The sequence below is a fragment of the Colius striatus genome, chromosome 8 (genome assembly GCF_028858725.1).
Source record: "Colius striatus isolate bColStr4 chromosome 8, bColStr4.1.hap1, whole genome shotgun sequence".
Taxonomy (NCBI): domain Eukaryota; kingdom Metazoa; phylum Chordata; class Aves; order Coliiformes; family Coliidae; genus Colius; species Colius striatus.
The window spans coordinates 22,091,246-22,105,238 of record NC_084766.1 but is presented as its reverse complement, the minus strand read 5'-3'; the positions used below and the strand labels follow the sequence as shown (position 1 = coordinate 22,105,238).

Here is a 13,993-nt window from a genome sequence, read left to right as displayed (position 1 = left end):
TTTTTCCTAGTTTCCTCTGTGGAAAAGAATATCTGTCTCTCCTTTGGAATTCACTATAGGGCAAATGTAAAATCCAGTAAAATCAAAGGAATCTTTTACAAGAAGAAAGACAAAATTGTTCTCTGCTTCAGAACAATAATAATGCAAGAAAGGAATTGCATAGACACAGGATGTCAAGGACTTCAGTAGATGAAATACAGTTAATGAATGTTTATTCATTTGGATCATAGTGTCTTAGAAAAAAAGACAGTATCTTCAAAAGTGTTTGTACATCATACATAATGTGCCATAATGTGACAGTGATCTTCAGTTACGTGCTTTAGCACTGCAGAAATAGAAATGAAAAAAACGTTGTTCTGACTTTCTAACTGTCTCCAGTCATATGAAATTTGGGAGATGAAACCCTCATATCTTCTTTCTGTTAGTACAAAGATAGTAATAGATGGCAAAAGAAATTATTGGATTTCATACTATTACGTAAATAACTGGTTTCTGGATGAAGTGAACTAATTGTAGTATAAGCAATTTGACTGAATCAGTGTGTTCTTAGGTATAGTTTTGTATCATATTGGCTTATACCATGTCAATATATGTGGCTGTTATGGATGCGTCAGGTTTGGGGTGGAACAACTTGTACTGTTTTAAAGAATACTGAAATAACAGATAAAGTTTTCACAAAAGATTCACATATAGGTTATGTTTTAGACTCTAAATAAATATTCTTGCAGAAGACTTTCTCTAGAGCACTAATAGCAAAGGAAAAAAAAAACCAAAAGATGAGTAGATAGAAACAGTATTTGATAGGGAGAAAAGAACTTAAAGACAGGGGATGAAAGACAACAAGAGATCAGTTCCTGTCTATAAATGTACTTTATTGTTCTTGTCCTTTTCTTTATAGGTTTATAATTTTCCATGGTTTATGCTGAGACCCATTGAGAACATTTATTTTTTGAGCAGCAGAAATTTGAAGAGATGTTTTTTACTCAAAGGAAAGAAAAGACTTGTACTGAATGGTACAGAGCATACTGAATAGTGTTAAAATGGTGTATAAAGTCCATGAAACCATCAGGTTACCTTATTCCCAGGAGAACACAATCTTTCCTGGTTTCAGTAGTGTGCCTGCAGGAAATCATTCCAGGGGGACACACAATTAGCCCCCACTCTTCCAGCATGCACAGTGTAACATGATACAGTTAAATCAGAAGACAGTTTTCATCTTTTGACCCTGTGTCAAACATGTCAGTTGAGTAGCTTACCTGAGATTTGTAAGAGAACACAAACCATCAGATATTTTCCCATAGAAAGGAACATGCAGTAGACAATACACACAAAAATACAATTTTAAAACCTGCCTTATTTTTGAAGTAACAGAAAAAGTGCTGAGACAGCCTTTATAAGTGGCACAAGTCAGTGCACTCAGGTTCCTCATCTAAAGTTTACATAAAAACCTTTGCACTTCCCTTAGGATGTGTGAGAAGGGCATTAAAAGTGGCTGTTTCATTTGAAGCACTAACAAGATATTGAGCCCTGTGGATGGACAGATTTGATAGTATAATTGAAACGCACATCCAAATGATAGTTTTGGGAAAGGTAATAGGTTCGGTATAGTGTCTAAATCTTACATCCATTGACAGAGAATAGTTTAAAAAGTTAACAGTGAAACCAAATAATACTGAATAATTCCTAGATAGAAATACACAGGTAACTAGTAGGAAGAACTGGTAGATTGAAAAGGCACAAGCTGAAAACTCAAGTGAGGGTGTAAAACTGTCCCCATAGCTTAATTAAACAAAACCAATAATACGATTTAAACTTCTTTGAGTTAAAATTACTTTAATAAGGGTGTTAATTACTAGAGGATTAACGCTGCTTACATGTGATAATAGATGTGGTCAGTCAATAAAGGGTGAGAATAATGTTCGTTTAAGAAGGAAAAGAATCTAGCATGGGATTACTCACCAGAAGGGGATAACATTTCAAAGTGGCAAGTAAAATCAAGGGAAGAGGTTTTCAAATTGCAGGAGGCATTAGAGGCTGACTTATGCCATCATTGCTCAGCAAAAGTTCTATGTGTATTGGGATCTGTTGGAGCTAATATATAAAGAGTAATTACAAGTGACATGTAGTTTGGAATTATTATGTCTTCCAGAACACTTATAACAAATAATTTTTCAGATGAAACATTTCACCTGACAATTGAGAAGACATATTATAAAGCAAAAAGATCAACTGCTAAAAAGAGTAATTCCTGGAAGATGTGTTCTTAGAAAAGAAGTAATATTGGACTATTGACGTTAAGCAGACAAGGTTTTTTCTAATGTGTTTACAAACACAGCAGTAGGAGAAGAAAGATCTTTTGCAAAAAGCCAACAAAAAACCCACTTCAGTTATCTGGGTTTCTTGTTACTGCAACTTACGGGGATCAGAATCTCTCACTAAACCAAGCTATCTAGACAAGAAAAACAAAATCCAGTACTAGGACTGTGTATAGGCTGTAGTATTTCCTAAAATGTTTTTAGAGTCATTTGATAGATGTAGATGTGGAAGTAAACATCTTGTAGTAGCTGATGTAAGTGAAGTTTGTCCGGAAAGAATATGAAACTTTTGTCTAGTGATTTTGGCTTTGCTTTTAACTTGTATATATTTACATTCCTGAGCTACTGATTGTGGAATTCCTTGTCCAGTGGTTCCCAGGTCTAGTTTAGCTTTCCTTAAGGGATGTAACTTCATCTGCTATGCAGCTATACCCTGAATTCACTACTTCAAAAGATGTAACTGTTTACAGTAAACTCATGATGAGCACATCTGTAAGCGTGCCTTATGGATTGCACTGGATTTTTGGTTCTGGATGCAAAACAATGATGCTGATTTCAGGCCTATTATGTCTTAGATTTCAGTGGCTTTCCACATATTCTAACCAAGACCAGCTGAGGTGCTTCACTGAACAGTTGTATTTGTATCTACTTCCTGCAGATACTAATGATGACCACTGAATGCTATTGTCCACTGAAGAGAAAAATCCAGAGCACTGGTTGTATTTTAGATCTGCAGCTTTATGAGAACCACACAAATCTAAAATAATAAACCAAAGCAAACAAAAAGAAATAATTAGATTGTTGTGCTGAGACAAACTATTTTTGCCTACCTGCTGTAGAACCACAGATTACCTTAGTGACGTGTTTTATAGTGCACACTAAAGATCATGACCCTCAGTGGAGACCAAATGCTGTAGACTGAAGAGATGTTCATAAACCTTACAGACCTGATGTGTATCTTTCTGTTAGCCTGGAACCCTTGATCTCTTAACTATGTAATTTCAGTGTTTTTCTTAGATGTCATTTCCTCTGGTGTTTTAGCCCAAGTCAGAATATAACAAGAAATACCTGGAAAGCTAAGAGAAGGAAATAGCCCATTCTGCCACTGAACTGGTAATTCCCAGTAACCAGGCTGATGGCTTCCTGGGTCAGTTCTGCAAGCTGCAGCTTCACGCAAAGAGCTGAAGTCTTTGCCTCTTCTGTGAGCATAAGGCTGATCCCATGGAGCTGTGCCACACTTACTTGTCTTCCCACAGGCATAAGTTTAGAGTTGCACACCTGGGCTGAGTGTCTAAAACTCCTTCTTTCAATCCTAGAAGTTGTCAGACTGAAATTTACAGTTGGAACTATACTTGAGAAAACCACTATGTATGTTTAGTTTTAGAGTACAGCAGCCTTACTTTATAGATTAGATGTGTGTTTATACAAGGATATTTTGGATTAGTTCTAGACAGCATTTGTAAGATAATGACTTTTTGTGATACGGTATAGATACACTGACCTCTGGTGAGACTGCAGGCTTCTAGAGTTACTCACATGGATATTGCTAAATATTAAATATGACAGATGGGACAAGACTGTTCAATTCCAGAACACAGTATTATGGAAGTTGAAGTGAATATGCTTTGTGTTTAAATTTTATTCCAGTTGCACCAAGTTAGGTGATTTTTAATTAATCTCACCTTTTCTAAGAGGAGGTGGTTAAAATAAAATTTTAACAGTAAGTTTTGAAATTTTTGAGTACAACTTTTGAGTGTAAATGGATTTTTATAGTAAGGATTGAGACATAAATTTTAATCCTCAAGATACTATTTTTAAGTTACTATGCCATATCATGTGCTATTTTATTTTGTCAATGAGCAAATAGTTTAAAGCAAGTCTGTTACAAGTGTCCTGCAACTGAAAAAAAATGCTTATAGAAAATTCAAGTTTAAATAAATTAAACCATAAAAATTGTCTCTTGAGATAATAATGGTTTTGTTAAATGTCAGTGTTTAAGTATTCATGGCAAACCCATGCTTAAAAAACAAACAGAAGCCAAATGAAAATCACAGCTTAAATTTAACTGTGATATATTAAAGGCTTCATAAGTTTCACAGCTGAAATTGTATTCTCAAAGTCTCATCCAGATCAGAGGCAGATGTCCTGTTCTGAGGAGCTGCACTTGTCACCCCTGCATTTTCTTTGAGCATGTACGCCTCTGCATCAGAAGCTCAAAAACAAAACACACCAAGCAAACAAGAAAAAAAAATTGTGAATGACCTGACCATTGCATAATACACAATTTTTAATCCACACAAATTTTACTATTGACATAGTTTTATGCTTTGTCTAAAGGGACTTCGTGTACAGGCTAACAGGCTTGACAGGAGCAATTTGGCCTGAGCCTGTGCCCTCTGGAGCCTGACTGTCTGCCAGGCTCCTGCTTTTCAAACTCTTCCCTGTTTCTAGACTCAAAAGACAGTTCTTTTGCTTCTAGTCCAGCTTATTCTTTAATGATGAAGAGCAACACTCTTCATAATAAACATTTGCACTGTAATTAAATGATTCTACTTTGAAGAGGTATTACGTGTTGCTATATTGTGTTTTGCATAGGGCCTAGCTATTTATATTTGCTGCAGTGACTATTTATCAGTGATTTTCTTCAGATGTTACATCTCGGGCTGCTTGAATTTTTAGTGGGATTTGTAAAATCATTATACATTTTGAGTGCTTTTGTGGTTATGGTAACAGCAACAAGCTTGTTCCTGTGACTTCAACAGCAAGCGTTTTATTTTGTAGGCAGGCCTAAGTTCATTTGAAGTACCAAAGAATAGAAGATGTATTTGGGCTTGTTCATGAACATAACAAAACCAGGCATCTCTCAGTGTACCTCAAGGTGCAGATTTTAGGAAAGAACTCTGCCCTTTGGAAGAATTTAGGTTATAAAGAATGTAGTTGAATACAAATAACTTCTGTTTTTGTTAGCATAAAAACAATTGCCAATAGATCAGCTGTGGTAACTTCTAAATGTATACATTGTACATTTATGAAAGTGTTAAAAATTGTGTCATAAAGTTCAAGGTAGTGACAGATACAATTTTCACTTACAAATTTGAAACAGGTGAAAACTCAATGTTATGAACGTTATGAACATTCTGCTCCCAATTTAGGCAGAATCTCTAATGTATAGTGCTTTAAAAAAAAAAAAAGTACCATGTTTTAGTGCAGTGGCTTAAAAACTGAAAGACACTGCCTTTCTAACACAAACTAACCTTCCTTTGAAAATCCAGGGCTCAGTTTTCAAAGCATTGCCCAGGAATTTAGCCTGCGACCCCCATTGACACTAATGGGAATTGCATAGCTAAATCCCCATAACATCACTTTGAAAATGCATTTGTTATACCAATCTAGAAAAAGGGTAGCATAAAGTATCGGGAGACATTCACAGATCAAGAGATCAATTTACACTTTGAAATACCAGGCCAGTTATTCCAGTTATGTTGTCAGTAGGGGGGATTTTAAAATTCACCACATCCACAAAATAAGTCACCAGGACTAAATAAAACAAAATATTTTGGCAAGTGGCAGGCAGACTTGCTAACCAGGCTAACAAGATATTTGTCAGCAGTAAGGAACACCTACTGATTAAGTGATAATTACATTTGATTGGTATGGTGTTATTCTTCAGTTAGTAAACTCTGCCTTTTTTCCTTGTAAACTGGTTTTAGATATCTAAATACTTTTAAATACTTCTGTTGTTCATTTGTGGCCAGGAAATGTTTAGAGTGAACAAGACTTGTCTTTGTCCAGTTCTGATTCGGGTCCTTCACGTTTTAGTTCCAATCTAGTAAGTGCTTTCATGGTGTGCATGCTTTAATAAACAGGGAGATAACATTTGGTGAACTAATGGGAGTGTTATCTTCATGATCATGCGGGGTAGGGAGGGGTGTTAATTTGTTTGCAGTAAGCATATACCTGTGTTACATATATTCTTGTGCATTTGTGCATGAAACAGAAACAGAATCTAAAAAGAAAGTGTTGTGTAGCTGTGTTACTGCAGTCTGTAGGAGTCCCAGTCATGGACCATGGCCCCATTAGTCTGGGCAGAGTATAAATAAGTGTTTAAACAAAAGGAAGACATCATTGCCTCAGAGTTCACAAACTGATGAGATTATAGCTCCACTGAAAGATTAATGGTATGTCAGAAATTATGAAACAACAACAATTCTGATTGACAGGTTTCCTCTTTAGTTATCAGACTCACTTGTTCTTCTGAATACAAGGTGTATATAGGTACAGTGTGAGCTCCTTGGGGTGAGAAGTGCAGGAATGGGACTTTTGTGAGTTTATTGTGTGTAAAATGAAAAAGTCCCTTTCATCTTTGGACCTTTTTCACTCCAAGACCTAATAAAATTATTAATAACTGATATATTAATATATTTGCTATTCCTTTATAATAATGACTTAAATTAAACCTAGCTGACAGCAGTCATGGCGGCGGGGGCGGGGAGGTGTTAGGTCAAAAACCATGCATCCTCAAGGGAAAAATTGTAGTGTTATTTGTGTGCTCTTAGTCCTAAGAAAAGATTGGGTGTAGCTTGCAGTTGTGTGTGCTTGGCACTGTTCCTTTCCCAGAAGAGTTCACCAGTATTCTAGGCTTTGGGATTTTTTTAATTAAAGAGGTCAAAATCCATTATATCAAAATTTCAAAGAATTTGCCAATTAGCTGTAGTCTGCAATGCCCAGCAGGTGGCTTTTATACTATTAAAGGGAGATTGTTTCCATCTCTGATCAAAGCAAAAACAAAACAAAGGAAAATATAGACTATTTTGCTGTACACAGTGCAAACCACATGCGGCGTAAATTATGGGTGAAAACTGTACTTGAGAGACTGCTCAGTCAAACCACTTCAGGAAAGAATTCTGTATGTTTTCACACTGTTCTTCATGAGGATTTTAATGTTAATGTCTAAGTCTGCTTAGATTACTGATTAGCTGAGAAGATTAGACAGTTTGCTAATTCCTAAAATTAAGATTTTAGCATCTTCTTATTTAAAAGTAAAAGTAAAAAATGCAGATTTCAATCGATTAATGAATTTGCTAGAGGTGAAATTAGAAAAAGCTGATCCTGATGGAATGTGCAAGATGCAAAAAAGTTCCAATTTGCACTTTTCAATGAATCTAAACTTCCCTGATTTTTGCCTACTTAAAAGAATGTTTGTGACCTTTTGACCCTTTTGTTATCCCTTACTCAGAAAGACCTTTATTCAGTAAGGCTTAGGTATAAAAAAATAAAAGAGCACTAATGGCATAACAGTCCTTTCTGATCACCCTGTGTAAGATGTTTATGCAAAGTGTCAATAGAAGCAATTGGCCTAACAGTGTGACAACCTGCTTTGCTTGGAAATGGGCTAATCTCCTGTTTGGGTTATCCAGAGGTCAGGTAAGGATTTCTTTTTTGCACTCCCTGTAGTGCATGGGCACATAACCTGCAAACACTACGGGACAGAAATCAGAAGGAAGTAAGCCCAAGGAACTAAGCCCAAGAATGCCACAGAGCCCCTTTTTTTCAGTCTTTTGCCTTTCCTGATTTTTTTCTCTACTGTCTTTTACTTTTTTGCTTCCTAGTCCCATCCCAGAGAGTCTACTTGAGCATGTAACACATAATGATGACAGGAACTCTACCTATATCATTTTCTGCTGTTTCACTTTGTGGGGTTTGGTTGTGGGTTTGTTTTGTTTTTTTTTCCCTAAACAGGCATCATCCCACTCTTTTTTGAAGTTCACGTGGAAACCTACTTTAAGTCTCAGTTTTTGAGGGCTGCCCCTGTTGCCCTGTCACAGCAGGCTGGAACTCAATAAGGGCTCAGGCAAGCGTAGCAGGCCAGGCAGCGGGCCTTGGCGGGCTGCATGCTGTGAACTCCTGCCTTACTGAATCAGCTTCTGTGTGTTTTTATAACTGCCTTTTTTTTCCCTGTTAATTATGCCCCAAGGCTGTGGAAAGACAGCATTTATCTGTTTCAACAGACTAAGCAGCAAGTGTTCTGACATGTTTATCAGGCAAATTGTACCTGACAAAAGGTAATTACACATGCAATCAAGTCCAGAAGTAACTGGGTGATTAGGGGTTAATAAACTGTTTAGCATAAGAGGTATTCCTCTTGTGAGTAAGGAGAGTGGGCCAGAAGGACATAACCGATAAAGGTATGTTAAAAGGATAGCTTTTCTTTTGATGGAGTATTTGACTTTACAAAAAGGTAAAAAATATATTAGATGTAGGTCTCATTTTTGTCTCCTCGCCACTGGTGTGACTGGTGTTGTACAAACCTTGCTATTTGCTGACACTTGATAATTTACTAGCTACCAAGGTACCTTGATAATTTACGATTAGGATATTTGTAGTATAACTATCACAGTTGGTGTTGTCTAATGGACACTGTCCGCATTTCCTTCTGCAAAGTCCTCATTTCCTCCTTCTGTCTGTGTTGCTGTGTTGACTCCGTGCATAACTCATTCCCAAAGCTGTGTTCTCTCTTCCAAGATTATTCCTGACAGTTGCCCAAAAGTAAAAAGGAAAGGGCATCTGTATGATATTTGAGGATGTGACAAGAGGCTCAACAGCATTGAAAGGGCCGGATGGTCAATTCCAGCAGTTCCCGTTGCACAAAATTCTCACATAATTACAAGATGGCCTAAATAAGGACTATGGCTGAGCTCTCAGGACTTTAGGTAACACAAGACAAAGCTTTAGTGAGCAATGACTACCAGTAAATTATATCCAAACATGGGCGCATCACCAAAATTTTGGGGAAAAACAGCAAGAGTAATGTGCCCTATTTGAAACCAGAATTCTGTCCCTAAAATCTTGAAAACTTTTTTCCCCTTGTTACAATGTTTTCTGTTAACCAAACCCGTTAGCTAACAAGGTCTTCAAGGCAGGCCTCTTTTAACAACAAAAAGTAGTTTAGTATAAAATTGTTGTGCTTAAAATAAGTCTTCTAATTAAAAATTGTGGTGTTATTTGTATAATGTAGGAGATGACTATAGCCTTTTATATAAGTATATATAAAAACCTTTTTTTCCCCAAGTGCTCTTTATTTCAAGCAGAAATAACTAATGTTGCACATAAAAGACATTTAGAAAATATATAGACATGAACAAAAAGTTAGAATATCAAAGTGTTGTGGGGCATCATTCAAAATGCAAGAGTAGAACAGCAGCCAGGGGCTTAAGTTGTCACTAATGTGAGGGTTTGAGAAGGCAGCACACTTTCATATACGATAAAAGGAATATGCTGCGCTCTGATCATCAGCCCTGATGGTTCCAAGATGCTGGATAAAGGTTCCCCCTCTATCATACCTTTAGAAGAGGCAAATTCTATCTCTCTTGTAAATAAGACTGGGGACAATCTTATTGGACACTCTAACTCTATACTAGAAAAGACTCAGACACGCAGGTAGACAAGCTTCTGTGTGAGTTATTCCTAGTCAGAAGGGCTTCTCTTTCTCCTAGAGAAACATATTCTGCTTCATTATAGAATCCTCAAGTGCCTGTCTTAGTTTATTCTTATTTTTCATGGTTGTTAAGGGATAAAGAGAGTACAACAGTGCCATTGTTCTTTCCTAATACAGTGCAGATGCTTGGTTTATTTGCTGCTTCACGGTGTTTCAGGTGAGTGATAAGCTGGTTCTGACTGAGAACCCTCGGGTGGCTCTTTAGGTGGGGCTGAGCAGCTGACTAACAGCTAATGGTTTGCACTGCCTCCAAACCCTAAACTCATTGTGAGAGATTGCTTTTTGGTCTGGTTTGAAGTATTTATTGGAAAGATGCGTGTGCAAAATAAACTTTTTTCCTATTGTAGTTTCAAGGAAAACAATGCATATTCTAACCCTGAAGAAGTCACAGCCAGCAGTGCCAATGTGGGTGGATTTTCACCGATTTTTTAGGCAAAACTCAGTAAATGACTTTGTAACAGCAACAGTTTCAGTGGATAAAATAGTAGCAGGTAAATGTTGCTTTAATTTGGCCTTTAATAGATTGATTCTAAGTGGGACAATAAGAACTACTGTCACAGAAACATCAAATTCTCCTATACTTCATGCATCACAACTGAGAAGCTGTGGGGCAAACACCTAAATCCCCTAGATCTTGAGGGTTTTTTTCATTGTAGTTGATATGTTTTCTGGCAAAATTAACGCATTTACAATTAGAGTTGCCCTTGATACTGTTTTTCATTTTCCACATTAGTAGTAATCACAGTATTTAAACCTGCAGAGATTTACAACCTCCTTGTATTTCAGAGGAACTTAACATATCCTACACGTTACATCTCTGTGGTATGAGTCATGTCAGCATGTGAAGCCAAATTCACAAATTATTTCCATTATATCTTCACCTTGAGTGCTGTGTAACATTACCAAAGGCTGTTCCCTCTCCTAGTGGTTTTGCACACACCTAATCCCTATCACATTATAAAATCGTTTTAATGCATCTATTGTGAATGAAAATGCAGGAAAAATACAGGGGGAAAGTCCTGGGGTTTTTTCATCTCTACTGAAGAGTGGCCAAGGTTTTGTGATACATTTCATGTAACTATCTGTTTGCATTAATTAAAACCTAGACTTTTTGCATCTTCATGTTCTTCTTTTATTTCCAGTAATCTTTTTGTATACATTTCAAGATAAGTTTTACTAAAATAAAAACCATCTACCAAAGGATGAGGTATGCCAGGGCTTCATTTTCGGTCTTGTCTTTCTAATAGTATGTTTAAATCACATTAAGCAGTCCAAGCATTTTTCTGCATCTTTGAATGGATGGGCTGTCTTCCAGATCATATGGCTGTGGTCAAGACAGTTCCACTTTAGTAGAGGTCTTTCTGTATGAGGAAGATGAAGTGCTTCATTTAAATAAGACACACATTTTTGTAGCAATGTAAATCAGAAAGGAATATGGTAGGATGAGTTGAAGTAGACTGTAGGGTCAATATTTCTGTAGCAGGAATGAATGTGAATTGGGGGTTGTGCTCAAGCTTTGTATGGGTGGATTGAAGTTATTTCCCACACACATGTGATGGCCCTGAGACCAGCAGTTCATTTCTGCGGTCCTTGCTGGCTGCTCGTCAACCTGCAACCCTCGCAAAGTGCCTGCAGTGTCTGCACACTCACCAAGTGCCAGGTCAGACACAGGTGATATGAATGGCCAGGACACAGATCCAAAGGGCTACACACCAGGCAGCTCTTGCCCACCCACAATGTACAGTATGTGCTGTCAGAGCCCATTACGTACAGCAACATGGCACAGCACAAAACTGCAGCTGTGAGGGGGCTGAGCCACACAATGTTTAATTGTGCACAGCAGTATTCTGGGCTCCAGCAGTGTCTGCAGCTCCCTGTCGCATTTACACGTGCAGGAGGAGGGAAAGGAGCTAGGATTGAGTGGCAAATCCCAGGCCCTTTGTGTTACCTGCCACATGCTATGACAGCTGATTTAACTTAGGAGATTTATTAGCATGAGGCTGATTGTGTGCAGCTCTTCCACCACGTGTGGAGCAGGAAAGAGACTCTGGATATGTCCCCCTTGTCAACAGGTCTCTCAGAGTGTTCACTCTTCAGAGCCAGGACTGTCCTAGAGTGCACAGAATATGCTTCATGTTCTCGTGGGTATTGCTTTACCTCGTTTTGAAAAGCAATGGACTCCATGGTCTGTTTAAAGCCCTACGTGCCTACCCTGGTCAAAGGACAAATGAGGTGTAATGTTTCACCCCTGCCGTCACCATCACTGAGATGTACCAGAGCCAGGACACAATCAGATAGTTGATTCAAGCACTGGAAGTATGATATAAAAATCGCTCATGCAACATTGGCAGGAAAGTTTCTTTGAACCTGTCAGCACTGTAATTGTATTGCTCATTGATGGCTTTGAACCACGTGTTCCTAACAGGATACAGAGCTTGAAGTTCTTTAAAATCCTCAATTTCAATGTTTCAGTAGCAATAAGACATTAAATATTTCACCTTTGATTTACTGAACAAAGCTGCTGCAGGAGCATTGGCATACTCCTTTCTAAAGGGCCATCTCCCATATGGAGTCCATGACAAGTGGCATTGTAATTAGTAGCAATTTATTAGTACATCATTTGCTTCTGTATAAGAGAGAGGGAACGTGAAGTCTCCAGATAATATAGTTTGGGTTCCTGTGTTTGTCAGCTTCGTCCTCCCAGCTTGTGTTGTGCATCTATCTGTCCTATCTTTCCACTCTTTTGATCATGCTTTTGAAGACATCCTACAGCCTCTATGAGGACTGGGCACTACTGGCTGTTATAACACAGATATTAAGAAGTGGTGAGTAACGTGCAGCAGCAACCGAGTCTGTGGGTTTCACAAGTGGCACTGATTTCTGAGTTACCACAGCCTTCCCAAGTCTATTTGCTTAGTGACCAAAGTGTATTCTCAACAACTCTTGTAGGGGAATTGATGATGCCCATCCTGATAAAGCACCTTGTGAGAAAGAACCATTTGCATTTGACCTTGACAGCTACCATGGATATGTAGTCAATAGAGTGCAAAATATCCTCCTTGCTTTTTATACACCTTTCACCAAAAGCAGTTAAATGTAAAATTTAGATGTCACTGAAGTTTGTGATGGTCCTTAGAGGAATTTGGAATGATGGAGCAGTAACCGTGTCAGAGGTCTGTCGCAAAGCCAGGAAATGTTACTACATATCTGTAAAAAATGATACTGTAAATATGTAAGAAGTCATTAACTAGAAAATAATTTATTTAAATTAGACACTTCATTTGAGAATAACATAAGAAAATAGTTAGGAAGTGGAAGAATTTGGAGAAGTCTGTGAAGACGGGTTGTATGCTTTTATTTTGTAATGAAGTTGGTGCTGTAATTTGGGGGATGAGCATTTTTGCAGACCTGCAATGTTTTATCAGACTGTAAAGTTTGCATCAGGCAAGGCTCTCAGAGGTGCAGCCCTTTACTTAGCATAACCTGAGAAGCTGGAGGAGAGGGTGCCTGCTCCTGCCCTGCGCTTGCTGTGACAGCTCAGGTCTGACTTAACAGAAGCAAGTGTTTAAAGTGAACATGTTCCTTTATTTAAATAGCAAAACTGTATGACTTGCAGTAGTCTGTCATGTTTCATAAAGTAGCTTTGTTACAGAAAATCCTGTTCCATCCCACCTTTCCAGTACTACCAATGTAGTGAGGCCTCCAGGCAAGCTGGGGCTTTAGGTTATGCTGAGGATCCAGAACAGTGGAGCCACAGTGAGCACTGTGACCCGGGACAAACTGTTGCTAATGGTTTCCCACGCTTATTTTATCAGTGGGTTTGGCTAACGCAAGACAGCCTAAGAACCAGTCTGTGGACAAGGACAGGCATCAGAGGTGAGGGGAAGCTGGGGAACCCTGCCATTGATGTCAATGGGTGTGGGGACTGCTGCCTCAAAGGTAGCTGTGGAAAAGATTCCTTGAGTGGGGCTGCCCACACCCTGGCCCCATGATGGTGGAGGGGGAATTCGGCATTGAGGGCTGCAAGGATGCTGACTGCTGGAGGTCAGGCATCACGTCTGCTTGTAAAAGCGCAAATAATTGTTGAACAGCAGCTCCAAGATTGTGAGTCAAAGGCCTGATTTGAAACTGCAGCCAGACACAGGACTGTGCTTGGAAGCTTTTTGTTCCCCTTTTTAAGTGT

At 38.3% G+C, this 13,993-nt stretch overlaps 1 protein-coding gene across 4 annotated transcripts in view; it reads left to right on the top strand.

Annotated features, from left to right (window-relative positions):
- Window positions 1-13,993, top strand: part of EXOC6 (exocyst complex component 6) — a 91,450-nt gene that overhangs the window by 75,001 nt on the left and 2,456 nt on the right. The gene's annotated exons all lie outside the window — the stretch shown is intronic.